General features: G+C 42.0%; 1 protein-coding gene across 7 annotated transcripts in view; it reads right to left on the bottom strand.

The window, feature by feature from the left end:
• PTPRH (protein tyrosine phosphatase receptor type H) overlaps window positions 1–16,196 on the bottom strand; it is a 212,314-nt gene that overhangs the window by 148,143 nt on the left and 47,975 nt on the right. The gene's annotated exons all lie outside the window — the stretch shown is intronic.

Here is a 16,196-nt window from a genome sequence, read left to right as displayed (position 1 = left end):
TACATATATTCAGGCTTTTGAGCATCTTTTAACTGCTTCAGGTTTCCAAAAATGCCGACCATTCTTCAGGCGTTTTCCGCTAAGAAGACACTTACCACTTTACAATAGAAGTCAATGGGAAGGTCAAAAAAATTTTCCAATGTAAAAAAACTAGCATTTTCTTCATTACTTAATGAATGTCAAAAACATCCAAAAAAACAAACCAAAATAAACACTAAAAAAAAATGCTCAAAAAATGTTTACAGAAGCGGTTTCTGTTTGAAAGTTTGTTTTCACCACCTGAAAAAAAAAAAAGTTGTGTGAACATACCCTAAACCTTACAAGTTCAGGGCTACACTGCTAAGATTGGTAGGCTCTGAGGTTATGAGTCATCCCCTTCTGCTGTAGCACTGCATATGCAAGCAAAACTAACACATGGGAAAATGTTGGGTGACTATGGTAGCCATATTTGTTTTTAGTACAATTTCTCAGAAATAGAAAAAGAAAATACAGACTTTCTTGTTCCAGGTGTGAAAATTGTCCAATTCTCCAGTATTGAGATGCACTGTGACTTCCAATCCACACTATCGTCTCTCTTCTACCTTCAAGCTTAGACCAAATATTGAATATTAAGGAGGTTGTCCACTACGTTTTCATTGATGACCAATCCTTAGGATAGGTCGTCAATGTCTCATTGGTCAGGATCCGACACCCGGTACCCCGCCGATCAGATAGGGGTACCGGGTCATCCTAGGGATAGGTCATCAATGGTAAAGTAGTGGACAACCTCTGTAACTGCTATTACCATTGTGATAAAGTAGTGGTAGAAGACATTGCTATACGATCACCTCCCAAGCCGGTTAGAAACGGCCCAATGTGATATCCGCCCTGAATGGGAGTATTTTAACATGTCACTTAGGAGAACAATAAAAAGTATATAGTTTTATAAAAATGCTACCCACCAAGATATTCAGAGGCAGGAAATGGTTTGTGCAGAAAAATCAGATAACTTGCACCGCTTCCATTAATTTCACATTGTTTAAACTCGTATCACATTACCAATAATGAATTATTCTTATGCCAGAACAAACAGCCTCAGTGTTCATTTAGTACAGGATTATTCAAAGAAAGAAGCACAAACCCAGACAAATACTTCCAAAAGTAAAAAGAATATATTGTTTACTGTGTTATTTTGTAGCACTACATCTAAATATGAGTTTTCTAGGAATGTATAAAAGACGCTTAAAGATGAGCTTTCATTGTATTTTTTTTTTTATTATTTTTTAATTTTTTTTCTTTAACCTCAATAGAGTGCCTCCTCGAATTCATGCTCCTCCACTGATTTTGGAACAGTTTTTCTTTTCCTTCTTCCAAAGTTATGCCCCCCTGGAAATAAAGATGTAAATTTTCCGTTCAACCGCCTGGGCGTGTAGCGGTAACTCGTGGGTGTTTACTTTTCTCCTCTAGCACTGTCCAATCAGAACATGGCCCCACCCACAGAGAAGTTCTGGTGTGTCTACCCAGTTGCTTGAAAGGAAAATGTGCACCTTTATTACCAAGGGGCATAACTTTGGAGTTGAGGGGCACAGAAGAAAATAAAAACTGTTCCAGAATCAGAGGAGAAGTGACAATTAGTGATGAGTGAACAAGTAGATGTTACGGTTCTTTCCGGTTCTGGTGGACTTGACCCCGGACGACGAACCAAATTCAAGTTAATGGGAACCCAAACTTCAATGCTACAAAATGGTTGGAGTAAGGGCTGGGGGCTGCAAACGGAAGCTAAATGGGGGTAAGGGCAGGACAATTGCCCTGCAAACAAATGTAGATCGGGAAAGGACTTAAAGGGGTTCTGTCACCTGCAGTCATGGTAAAATAGTAAGTAAGTGAATAGCACAGTACTAGCACCGATATGGGTTGCAGAGTACACAGATTTTTTTTTCTTCCAGCGTGCTCAGTCAGAATCTATCCCTATACAAATAAGAGCACAATGGCGGTGGCACTGGTAATCCTGCCTTTATACAGGCCGGGTCAGATGTTGTGCCGGCCAATCACAGCCATGGCAATATTTGGAATGGCTTTGAAAGCTCCGGACGTGCCCACAGTCTATAAGCATGTTGATTGGCTGCGCTGCGGCCTTTCAGCAAGCTTTATTAGATTGGTGAACCCAAACAGGAAAACTGATTTACTCGTAAAAAGTCTAGTGTCCGGTATGGCCCCCGAAATTTCTGGTTCAGGTTCGCTCATCCCTAGTGACAATTGGAGAAAGTAATCTTTAACCTCACCATCATGTAGGCCATACCTTAAAGAAGAACACCCAAAGTTTCCCTCCTCTTAATATATTGCAGTCATCGTATTACATAGCACTGTGTACTTACAATTGTTTATTTTGCCTTTCTACCTGGGTAATTCTTCTTTTCCATTAGGTCTATGACTTCACATGATTAAAAACAGACTAAACAAATCCTTCTAAGCTCTGTATATAAACAGGAAGTCTCTTTTCCCTGCGTGAGTCATCATTAGAACTACAATCCTACATCACTCCAAAAGTCCCTGAGAGCCCAGCTCCACTTCCTCTTCAACTATTGAACCAGCTGCTGCACTTTTCCCACCTGTCAAGGACTTTGCAGTGAGATAGAATTGTAGTTCTAATGATGACTCATGCAGGAAAAATAAGACTTCCTGTTTCTACATAGAGCTTAGAAGGGTTCAGCTTGTCTGTTTTTAATCACGTGATGTCATAGATCTAGTGGAAAAGGGAAGCATTAACTTGGTAGAAAGCCGGCCAAATGAGTAATTATAAGTACACAATGCTATAGAATATGATGACTGCAATATATTAACATAAAAACTTTGATGGGAGGAGGTTTGCTTCTTTAAATAAGTTGCTTCATCCTGTTTCCCCCAATTCTCAGAATCAGTTGACTTTGCTCGAAACAAAGTGCAACATTTTCCCTGCAAAAAGGTCTCTGTGCTGTCGAAAATAGGGAAACCCCAAGCACAGGAGGCCCGCCATGTCACATCCTTATTCCTTAGTATGAGAAATATTCTTAAAAAGGATCATACATCACATCTAGCATGTTTGTATTCTGCATACAATATCAATTCTAGAGCATCTTTTCCAATAAGTCCGGATTGCATTGTTCTGACAATGTGACACCGGGCAAGGAAATATCCCTCTCTGGTAACACCCAGTTGTAAATTTATTCATAAATTTCTAGGAGAATAATAGGGGAGTGAGAAAAAGCACAGTTTTCTCAGCTGCAGATCTTGCAGAGCTCTGAATGCTGAGCTGCGTATAACCCCGCCCACACCACTGATTGGTGGAGACCTGGTTGGACTAGGAGGCATGAGATACCTAGTCCTGTAGTGAATCTCCTGCTGATAAAACTCTGATTTTAATGACATCTCTGAAAAAAAAAAAAAAATAGCAGCCATACTTTGCAATTCCGTGTCCAGACACAAATGCACAAACAGGGTGTAGGACACGTGAAACATACTAATAAAACAACCTTTACTAACCCACCAAACATCCGTGGGGTGGCTGACTGGTATTCAAAATGCATACAGGCTTTTATGGTGTGACCCCATTCACACCATTACGCGAGATGCACCTCTGTCCGTATAACAGCCTATCCCAATGTCCACTACTAGTACATCGGGTGGGCTGGTTGGTGGGTTAGTAAGTGCCTGGTATATTAGTATTTTGCACCTGTGCTGCCCCCACTGATTTTATTGAAGCAAAAACATGCAGCCCATTAAGTGACATCGCTGGAATCAGTGTCTCTGCCCCTGCCTCATGCTGCTCTCAGGTTACATTGCAAAAACTTCCTTTTAAGACATTTGAAGCTTTCCTTTTATCCTACTCCCATTCCCAAAGTAACTAATTATTGTAAAAAAAATAATTCACATTGGAATATGTTTACTCTTCAGCCTATTTGTATGTAAATGTTGCCTTTGTCTAACCCAAGTGATGCACCTAATGCTCGTTACTCAATCTTTTAGCGTAAACAGACTGCCAAGCAAAATGTTCGATCGTTGGGTGAAATGATGGAGTAAATATCATTATTCTTGACAGCTCGTTGTCATATGTAAACACGACCTGTACTGCCAAGAACAATGGCAGACTTTATCTATTACAGAATGGTCAACATGCAACATTTTCTCCATGTAAATGGATTTTTAGCCTTTCCTCAGTGTTTTATGACTTTATCTCCTCTTTATCTCAATTGCTCTCACTATCCAGATTCATCACAAAATGGCTGCTGTATTCTATGCCTCGGCTTTTGTACAGGTTATGCTCGTCTCTGCTGATTGGCTGTGCTTTATCATGTGCCTGTTGTCATGTGAGACAATCTTCTGCATTATGTAACATGGCAGTGGCTTTTTTGTGAGAATCAAATTGCTGAACTTGGGAAATTCAAACAATCAGCAAATCTGGGATGGAAGGGGGGAGGGGATCTCAAAAAGTTATTGTTTTCACTCAGATCCTTACAATAAGCAATGTTTTCAACAATAGAGGACAACCCCTTTAAAAAGGTAAAGTCAGGCTTGCCCATAGGGATAGAATATGATAATAATCCAGGTCTCCTCCCGCACTTATCAATAAATATAAAGTAAAATAAGTTCAGTAGAACTATGCAATAATCTTTTTTCCACCACATGCTGACTAGAAATATGTACAATTACATGGCAGGATCCAAATATAGACTTTTGCTTACGTAATCGGCAGAAACAGTATTTCAGTTGACAATGAATGCATGGTGCGGGTTGTTAAAAGCTAAGTACACAAAGAGTACACGTGCACCAGTTCTATTTCTGCATACAGAGACGACAGGAGGTTACAGATGTGTTTTTATCACTTCACGTTCATCTTATCTCCCCGTGGTACAGTAAGATTTCTATATTTTAAAGCATCTATAGAAACTTTGATTACAAGAGGTGGTTCAAAACAAACACTGCTGCAGCCTCTGCCCCTACTCTCAAATGAAGCGTCATCAATTACTTCCATTTCGAGGGCATGGGCTAGTCCCTGCTTCACTGAACATGCCTCAGTTGTCACTTCCTACGTCTGCTCAATGGGATCTGGTCACTGTGTAATATGTAATATGCACAGTGACAGTGCGCTCCCTCACCATCTCTAATGAGAAGTGACAAGCCGGCAGGAGAGCCAGTGTAAGCAGAGAACAAGCAAGCGGAGATCAGCCTTGCCCCAACAAGTGATGTGACTTGCAGGTCTCTAGAAGCAAGAAAAACAGCAGCAGCACTCCAAATAATGGTGAAAAAAACAACCTTAGTCCTTTATTGCATAATAAAAATCATGGACAAGGTATTGCGGGTAAACAAGTGCAGATTATGCAGGCAAATGAAACAGGACGACGGCCGTTTTGCGCAATAAGCGCTTCCACCGGTCCAGATACAGAGGATGGTAAGTCAGTTCTTTTAAGCACACACATGTGTTCACATTTGCATACAATTAAAAAACATAGAAATCACATGCGGCGATGTCAGCATAACTTACAACAGCAATGTGCATTTAAAAAAACGTTCCTCAGAACAGCATGATACAGAATGACAAATCATTCCAACATTAAATGCAAATACAAAGCTTGCTTAGAGGTGATAAAACCTGTCAATGACAAGTAATCTGAAAAACAAAAGACAAAAATTTCAAAAAAATTCTACAGAAAACATGAATAAGCCAACCTCTCATTCAGACCCAATGGGCCTTGGGCATTTGCTTTAATAATCCACTTACCTTCACGCCTCAAAAGGATTTTGTTATGATCACCCCCGCTTGGTGGTAATTTAACCACTTCCAAGCCTGCAAAACGCAGGCAGCGGGGATTACTATCATGTTTTTCCTGAATGTGCTTAATGAATCTAGGAGAGCCTTTGCCCGTTGTAACTGAATGAAAATGTTCACGGAATCTAATGAAGACTAGAGTTGAGCAACTTTTACTTTTTTCGGATCGAGTCGGGTTTCGCAAAACCCGACTTTGTCAAAAGTCGGGTCGGGTGAAATCGGCCGATTATTGCGAAAAGTCGGGGGCCGACTGAAACACGAAACCCAATGCAAGTCAATGGGGAATCAAAGTCGGCAGTGAGTGGAGGACAGGAAAACACCTACAGTGCCCATTTTAAATACCAAAAACATCAATTCTTATTACTGAAGCTTGTCAATCTTAATTGAAAACTTGGGGTCATTTGGCTAAAGTTGCGGGGGGGTAGGGCTGGCTCAAGATTTTCGTGGGCCCAGGAAACGCGGAATACGTCACGGCGGTGGAGCAGGGAGAGGTATTTCAACTTTGCAAGTGCTGTGATCCTGAGCAAGCAGGGGGGGGCACTTGTTGGCATTGGCACAGGGCCCCTCATAGTACGGCGGTGTGTTTGACGGCGGGTGGCGCCTCCCACTGGCAGAGACACTTTTGCGTACTATGAGGGGCCCTGTGCCAGTGACGTCGCCAACGAGCATGCCCCCCCACCTGATGAAGGAACCTGCACTTTCATCTGCACCTTCCTCTTTGTCCCCGTGTAAGGTGGTATAGTATGCGGGAAGGGGAACCTGACTTTCAGCAAGGTCAGATTCTGGCTGTGTAGAGTGCAAGGAGAATGTAGTGGTCTGGGTCAATGTACCAGCAGACTCGTGTAGCAGTGGCTGGGCAATGGGCAGGATGAGGAGGAAACACAGATATAGGCCCAAATAATAAAGTAGGCTAAATGCAGTTCAAATGTGGAACAGGACTAACACAGGCGGCACTGCTTTGTTCAGTGGAGGAAAACTGTAATGAGAGGCTGACACAGTTAGTAAGCCCAAATAATAAAGTGGAACAAAAGAGAATGGAGTAAAACAGTCCAATGCAATATAATTTAAAAAAATAAGTACAAAGTTTATTAATCAATAGCAATTACATCACAAACACATATGTATATCTGCTGTATGCAATATATACCAAACAGGAAAATGAAATAGGGAGAACATGACGGTACGTCAGGTGACATGTGGTTTAACAGGAAATCATCCCTAGAAGGTGCACACAGTGTAAAACTATATCAATAGGTCAAGGGAATAGCACACAGCTTAACAAAGCGTCAATGACACAGACTATTCCAAAAATAATGACCATAAAACTCATAGTTGCGCTATCAGTTGTGCACACTTACCCATAAGTCAGAGGGAAACCTGACCACACTGCACCTGATTGCCCCGGACGCACGTTTCGCGGTGACCTTTTTCAACAGGCGGCATTTCTTTGTTCAGTGGAGGACAACTGTAATGAGCGGCAGACACAGTTAGTAGGCCCAAATAATAAAGTGGGCTAAATGTCTGCCAAAAAATTGTTCATAAATAAACAGGTGGCATAGCTAGGTACAGGGGTGGGCTCCTCTGCTGAGTAGCAGACAGTGGTAGTAGGCGCAAAGTATTAACTGGTCTAAATGGAGGCCAGGGCCCCTGGATATTTTAATTATCATTTCAACAAATTTGTATTGGCAGTGCCATTGAAGGATTTAACAGCACAGACTACACAGTGGTGGAGCAGGGAGAGGTAAGTATTGCAAGTGGTAGAGCACTGTTCGAGCTTGGGGGGGGGGGAACACTCTCGTGGGCGGCAGTGCTGGCACAGGGCCCCTCATATTACGATAGTGTGTCTGACGTTGGTTGTGCACCACCACCGTCAGAGACACTTCATTGTACTATGAGGGACCCTTTGCCAGTGCCGTGGCCCAAGAGTGGGCACACCCACCTGTTCAGGCAAACAGCACTCGCACGGGTGCTTGTGCAAGGTGGTGACCACGGCCCTGTGGGGTGAATCAGCCCATTTAGGGAGGTATAAAAATGGCCTATGGTGGACATTCAGCAGCTGCAAATGGAGGAATTGGAGAAGTCAGTAAGAGGAGGCCAAAAGCAAGACATTTTTCAGGCAAGCTACATGTCAGCAGGGGAAGGTGGGGCCAAATAATTTGAAATCCATGATTGGTTCATTTTAATGAAGGTTAGATCATCAACATTTCGGGTAGCCAGACGTGTCCTTTTTTCGGTCAGTATTGAACCAGCAGCACTGAAGACTCTTTCTGATAGCACACTAGCAGCAGGGCAAGTAAGCTCCTGCAATGCATTTTCTGCCAATTCAGGCCAGGTGTCTATTTTAGAAGCCCAAGTAATCAAAGGGGAATGACCTGTGAGGGAGAACATCGATAAGGGAGGAAAAATAGTTCGTAACCATACTGGAGAAATGCTGTCTCCTGTCACTTTGAATCGATGCAGCAGTACCTGTCGTGTCTGCGGTCATTGCGAAATCACTCCACAACCTGGTCATAAAACCCCTCTGTCCAATGCCACTTCGGATTTGTGCACCCCTAACACCTCTGCCATGTTGCCCCCTACGGCTCGTGTGAGAACCATCACCTCCGCTGTGTGCTGGGAATGCCTGAACCAAACGGTCTACAAGAGTTGCTTGTTTGGTAGCCAATATTTGCTCAAGGTTCTCATGTGGCATGATATTTTGTAATTTTCCTTTATATCGTGGATCCAGGAGGCAGGCCAACCAGTAATCGTCATCGGTCATCATTTTCATAATGCGGGGGTCCCTTTTTAGGATATGCAAGGCATACTCAGCCATGTGGGCCAATGTTCCAGGTGTCAATTCACTGCTTATGCTGGGTTGAAGAGCACTTTCTTGCAAATCAACATCACTTGTGTCCCGCAAAAACCCAGTACCTGACCTTGCAACACCACCAGTTTCTATTGCCCCCTGAGAAGCATCCTCCTCCCATAAATATTCATCCCCATCATCCTCCTCCTCCTCTTCGTCCACCACCTCGTCCAGGACAGTTCCCCGAGCAGACAGTGGCTGACTGTCATCAAGGCTTCCCTCCTCCTCGGCTGCAGACGCCTGCTCCTTAATGTGCGTCAATCTTTGCATCAGCAAACACATTAGTGGGATGCTCATGTTATGATGGCGTCGTCTGCACTTACCAGCCGTGTGCATTCCTCAAAACACTGAAGGACTTGACAGAGATCTTGTAGCTTCGACCACTGCACACCAGACAACTCCATGTCTGCCATCCAAGTGCCTGCCCGTGTATGTGTATCCTCCCACAAATAAATTACAGCACGCCTCTGTTCGCACAGCCTCTGAACCATGTGCAGTGTGGAGTTCCACCTTGTTGCAACGTCGATTATTAGGCGGTGCTGGGGAAGATTCAGCGATCACTGATGGTTCAGCATACAGCTGGAGTGTACGGGCGACCGGCGGATGTGCGAGCAAAGTCTTCGCACCTTCAGGAGCAGGGCTGGTAACCCCGGATCATTTTTCAGGAAGCACTGCACCACCAGGTTCAAGGTGTGAGCCAGGCAAGGTATGCGTTTCAGTTCTGAAAGGGCTATGGCAGCCAACTGTTTCCTAGACCGTGGGCTAGGCAGAACTGTCCCACTATGGCTGTCCCCTGTGGACCCTGCATCCACCACATTAACCCAGTGCGCCGTGATGGACACGTAACGTCCCTGGCCATGCCTACTGGTCCATGCATCTGTCGTGAGGTGCACCTTTCCACTGACTGATTGCCTCAGTGCATGGACAATGCAGTCTTTGACATGCTGGTGGAGGGCTGGGATGGCTTTTCTCACAAAGAAGTGCCGACTGGGTAGGTTATAGCGTGGTACTGCATAGGCCATCAGGTCTTTGAAAGCTTCACTTTCAACCAACCGGTAGGGCATCATCTCTAACGAGACGCCCCTTTATAGCCCCTGTGACGCCGCAGAAAGCAAGCCAATCACTGTCATGCCCTTCTCTAAGATGGTGGTGACCGAGACCTATGTCATCACGCTGCCCACACTCTGCATCCTCCTTCATTGGCTGAAAAAATGGCGGTGAAAGCATCATAGGAAACGCGACTTTGGCGCGGAGATCACCGACCACATGGCCGATCCCACACTAGGATCGGGTCGGGTTTCATGAAACCTGACTTTGCCGAAAGTCGGCGATTTTTGAATTTGTCCGATCAGTTTCGCTCAACCCTAATGAAGACAGATCTTATAGTCTTACCTATATAATAGAAGGAACAAGGACAAAAAATTATATACACCACATATTTGGTTTTACATGTGATCAAGTCTCTTACATGATGATATATAGAGCCAATTTGTAACGATTTACCTGTTTGATGATAAGAACAGAAATTGCAATCACCACAGCGAAAATTGCCTTTTGGGGTATTAGTAGACAGCCAGTTAGTATTGCGTTGAGAAATACGATGTTTCACTAACATATCAGTTAGATTAGTCGTCCGTCTATAGGAGAAGCGTGGAGCGATTTCCCCGCATTTGTGCAAGACCCCATCTGAAGCCAAAACGTGCCAATGCTTGTGTATGGACGAATAAATTGCCTGATCAAGGGAGGTCTGTTCAAAGCAAAAGTTAAAAATCTTTTGCGAATTTCCAGAACGCATTGAGGAGTGACCTGATTTCTTCCTCAACAATTCGGATTGCGTTACTTTTTTAACACGTTGTTCAGATGCATTCAGCAAAGTTTTTGGATAACCTCTTGCCTCAAACCGCGTTTTTAAATCGTCCAATTGCTGTTGAAACAAACTTTCATCATTATTTATTTTCCTTAAACGCAACATCTGTCTGCAAGGCAAACTTTTTTTCGTATAATGCGGGTGGGCAGAGTCATAATGTAGCAGCGAGTTGGAAGCTGTAGGTTTTCTATGAACTTTTGTTATGATAGCGCCATCTCTATCTTAATATTTATATCAATGTCAAGAAAACACAAATTGTTACGTCCACAATTAGAGGTAAAGCGCATATTTTCATCATTGGTATTATTTAAATATGCCCCAAATTTTTCGAATTCAGAAATATCCCCATCCCAGATTACAAATATATCGTCCACATAACGTAAATAGTATTTTATATGCTTCAAGAAGTGGACAAATGTGGACGATTCATTCGAATTGTGTAAAATTCTCTCTACCGCTGCTATACCAAGATTGTGCGGGATTCTGGGGTATAGACTCTCTATATCTATAGAGGTTAAAGAAAAATTAGGTTGCCATTCAATTGACTGTAAAATCCTAAGAAAGTCACCAGAATGGCGCACATATTGCACAGTGACAAGATCCTTCTGAGTATATCTCAACAGTAACAACCAATCCATGCTCAGTAAAGCATGGACTAGCCCAGCTCCTGAAACGGAGAGGTTTAATTTCAGGCTCGGGACAGAGGCCTCTGCCCCCGGATAATGATTTTTTTGAGTATCCCAGCATATACTGGGGGTTCTTATATAAAGTGTCATCAAACAGGAAGTAGTAAAAAGAAATAAATAAAATAAAGCAGTTAGATAGTATAGTGATGGAACGATAGGGACTTTTTAATTAAGGAACATTAGAAAAAAGATTAGATTATGGCAGTAAATAGATAAGCATTTAGGATTAAAAGCACATTAGTTTTAGAGCACTGCTTTAAGTGAAAATAAGGTTATCTAATGCCCTTCATGCATGCATATATTAGCCACAGGCTGCTACAATGTGGAAACCATACTGTAACTACCAATAGAAAAATAATAAAAAGGGACAGATTGATCAAAACACTCCAAAGGGAAAATTGTTGATACCTGCTGTTACCCTATATTAAAGAAATAGGGTGTAGGATCCTAGAAGTGAGCTGACATTGGAGGAAAAATAATTCCAAGCCGGTAATGAATCCTGGAAACCCAACGGATCAGCGGTTCTCTGGTGCTACAGAACTGCAACTGTTTATTAAAGCTGCAGTACCCGTCAGCGGCCACTACACAGTAGATGGCGCTGTGCTGTTCAGTTCTGTATCAGGTCCGCTACCGGCACGGAGACCGCTGATCAGTTGGGGCGCCGGGTGTCAGACCCCAACCGATCTGATATTGATGACCTATTGTTAGGATATGGGATTAATAAAAAAAGCAGGTGAGCAACCATTTAACCATTTAAGTATTCTGTATTTTTAATATGCAACATTTTTGTCTTTCTGCTTAGTATGAAAAGATCTTTTTCAGGCACAACCAGGGAGCGCTCTTATATTACAGCAACGTCGACCTGAAAAAAAGTCATTATTCATCGGCTTATCTACAAAGCTGGCAGATTGGTGACTATTATGTACAATTAAGAATGAATAAATCAGGTATTCGTAAATACTTTGTTCTCTCCCTTCCCCTACAAAGGCCGAGCAGGGTGTCATTTATAGATTATAATCCTGAACGAGAACAAGGTGACTTCCTCTTTTTTCAGATACAGATTTAGAAATAGGCACGGCATTGTCATATGCAAAAGAGCAGCTCCGCTAAGGTGCCTGTGCATTGTACGCAATGTAAACTGCAAAAGAGAAAAGTATTTTCCAACAAGAACAAAGAAAATAGTTGTACATATATACATATTATATATATACTAGATGAAGAGCCCGGTGTTGCCTGGGCATAGTAAATATCTGTGGTTAGTTATAGCACCTCACTTCTCTTATTTTCCTATCACTCCTCTCAATTCCCCCCTCACTCCTCTCATTCCCCCCTAACTCTTGATATTTTGAACTCACATCTGTCATTTTCCGATCACTCCACTATTTTCCCTCACTCCTCAAATTTTGCACTCACACCTTTTCATTTTCACCTCACCCCCCTCATTTTCACCTCACACCTCTCATTTTCCCCTCAGTATATACATATTTGTCATCTCCCTTATATATAGTATACACCTGTATGTCATCTCCTGTATATAGTATATACCTGTATGTCATCTCCCCTGTAAATAGTATATACCTGCTGTATGTCATCTCCTCCTGTATATTGTATATACTTAAGTGTCATCTCCTCCTGTATATAGTATATACCTGTATGTCATCTCTTCTGTATATACTATATACCTGTATGTCATCTCCTCCTGTATATAGTATATACCTGTGTGTCATCTCCTTAGTATATAGTATATCTGTGTGTCATCTCCCCTGCATATAGTATGTACCTGTATGTCATCTCCTCCTGTATATAGTATATACCAGTGTGTCATCTCCTCCTGTATATAGTATATACCTGTGTGTCATCTCACCTATATATAGTATATATATGTGTGTCATCTCCTCCTGTATATAGTATATACCTGTGTGTCATCTCACCTATATATAGTATATATCTGTGTGTCATCTCCTCCTGTATATAGTATATACCTGTATGTCATCTCCTCCTATACATAGCATATACCTGTATGTCATCTCCTCATGTATATACTATATACCTGTAGGTAATCTGCTCCTGTATATAGTATATACCTGTGTGTCATCTCCTTCTGTATATAGTATATACCTGTATGTCATCTCCTGCTGTATGTAGTATGTACCTGTATGTCATCTCCTCCTCTATATAGTATATACCTGTATGTCATCTCTTCTGTATATACTATATACCTGTATGTCATCTCCTCCTGTATATAGTATATACCTGTGTGTCATCTCCTCAGTATATAGTATATCTGTGTGTCATCTCCCCTGCATATAGTATGTACCTGTATGTCATCTCTTCTGTATATACTATATACCAGTGTGTCATCTCCTCCTGTATATAGTATATACCTGTGTGTCATCTCCCCTGTATATAGTATATATGTGTGTGTCATCTCCTCCTGTATATAGTATATACCTGTGTGTCATCTCCTCCTGTATATAGTATATACCTGTATGTCATCTCCCCTGTATATAGTATATACCAGTGTGTCATCTCCTCCTGTATATAGTATATACACCTGTGTGTCATCTCCCCTGTATATAGTATATATGTGTGTGTCATCTCCTCCTGTATATATTATATACCTGTGTGTCATCTCCTCCTGTATATAGTATATACCTGTGTCATCTCCTCCTGTATATAGTATATACCTGTGTGTCATCTCCTCCTGTATCTAGTATATACCTGTATGTCATCTCCTCCTGTATATAGTATATACCTGTGTGTCATCTCCTCAGTATATAGTATAACTGTGTGTCATCTCCCCTGCATATAGTATGTACCTGAATGTCATCTCCCCTGTATATAGTATATACCAGTGTGTCATCTCCTCCTGTATATAGTATATACACCTGTGTGTCATCTCCTCCTGTATATAGTATATACCTGTATGTCATCTCCTGTATATAGTATATACCTGTGTGTCATCTCCCCTGTATATAGTATATATTTGTATGTCATCTCCTCCTGTATTAGACCGCGTTCACATGTTATTTGCTCAGTATTTTTACCTCAGTATTTGTAAGCTAAATTGGCAGCCTGATAAATCCCCAGCCAACATGAAGCCCTCCCCCCTGGCAGTATATATTAGCTCACACATACACATAATAGACAGGTCATGTGACTGACAGTTGCCGTATTTCCTATATGGTACAGTTGTTGCTCTTGTAGTTTGTCTGCTTATTAATCAGATTTTTATTTTTGAAGGATAATACCAGACTTGTGTTTGTTTTAGGGCGAGTTTCATGTGTCAAGTTGTGTGTGATGAGTTTTGTGTGGCGACATGCGTGTAGCAACTTTTTGTGTGTCGAGTTGCATGTGACAGGTTAGTGTAGCAAGTTGTGTGCAGCAAGTTTTGCGCATGGCGAGTTTTATGTGTGGTGCGTTTTGAGTATGTGCAAGTTTTGTGTGAGGCAACTTTTGCATGTGTTGCAACTTTTGTGCATGTGGCAATTTTTCCGCGTGTGCAAGTTTTGCGTGTGGCGAGTTTTCCATGAGGTGAGTTTTGCATGTGGCGAGTTTTGCGCGTGGCGAGTTGAGTGGCGACTTTTGTGTTTCGACTTTTATGTGGCGAGGTTGGTGTATGTGCGGTGAAATGTGTGCTGAGGGTTGTATATGTGTTCAAGCACGTGGTAGTGTGTGGCGCATTTTGTGTTTGTGTTCATATCCCCGTGTGTGGTGAGTATCCCATGTCGGGGCCCCACCTTAGCAACTGTACGGTATATACTCTTTGGCGCCATCGCTGTCATTCTTTAAGTCCCCCTTGTTCACATCTGGCAGCTGTCAATTCGCCTCCAACACTTTTCCTTTCACTTTTTCCCCATTATGTAGATAGGGGCAAAATTGATTGGTGAATTGAAACGCGCGGGGTTAAAATTTCGCCTCACAACATAGCCTATGACGCTCTCGGGGTCCAGACGTGTGACTGTGCAAAATTTTGTGGCTGCAGCTGCGACGGTGCAGATGCCAATCCCGGACATACGCACACATTCAGCTTTATATATATATATATATATATATATATATATATATATATATATATATATATATATATATATATATATATATATATATATATATATATATATATATACACAGTCATGGCCAAAAGTATTGACACCCCTGCAATTCTTAATATAATCATATAATTCCGATTATACTCAGTTTCTTCCCGAAAATGATTGCAAACACAAATTCTTTGGTATTATTATCTTCATTTAATTTGTCTTAAATGAAAAAACACAAAAGAGAGTGAAGCAAAAAGCAAAACATTGATCATTTCACACAAAACTCCAAAAATGGGCCAGACAAAAGTATTGGCACCCTCAGCCTAATACTTGGCTGCACAACCTTTAGTCAAAATAACTGCGACCAACCGCTTCCGGTAACCATCAATGAGCTTCTTAAAATGCTCTGCTGGAATTTTAGACCATTCTTCTTTGGCAAACTGCTCCAGGTCCCTGATATTTGAAGGGTGCCTTCTCCAAACTGCCATTTTTAGATCTTTCCACAGGTGTTCTATGGGATTCAGGTCTGGACTCATTGCTGGCCACCTTAGAAGTCTCCAGTGCTTTCTCTCAAACCATTTTCTAGTGCTTTTTGAAGTGTGTTTTGGGTCATTGTCCTGCTGGAAGACCCATGACCTCTGAGGGAGACCCAGCTTTCTCACACTGGGCCCTACATTATGCTGCAAAATTTGTTGGTAGTCTTCAGACTTCATAATGCCATGCACACGGTCAAGCAGTCCAGTGCCAGAGGCAGCAAAGCAACCCCAAAACATCAGGGAACCACCTCCATGTTTGACTGTAGGGACCGTGTTCTTTTCTTTGAAAGCCTCTTTTTTCTCCTGTAAACTCTATATTGATGCCTTTGCCCAAAAATCTCTACTTTTGTCTTATCTGACCAGAGAACATTCTTCAAAAACGTTTTAGGCTTTTTCAGGTAAGTTTTGGCAAACTCCAGCCTGGCTTTTTTATG

The sequence above is a fragment of the Ranitomeya variabilis genome, chromosome 4, assembly GCF_051348905.1.
Source record: "Ranitomeya variabilis isolate aRanVar5 chromosome 4, aRanVar5.hap1, whole genome shotgun sequence".
Lineage (NCBI taxonomy): Eukaryota > Metazoa > Chordata > Amphibia > Anura > Dendrobatidae > Ranitomeya > Ranitomeya variabilis.
This window is presented reverse-complemented; position numbering and strand designations above follow the sequence as displayed.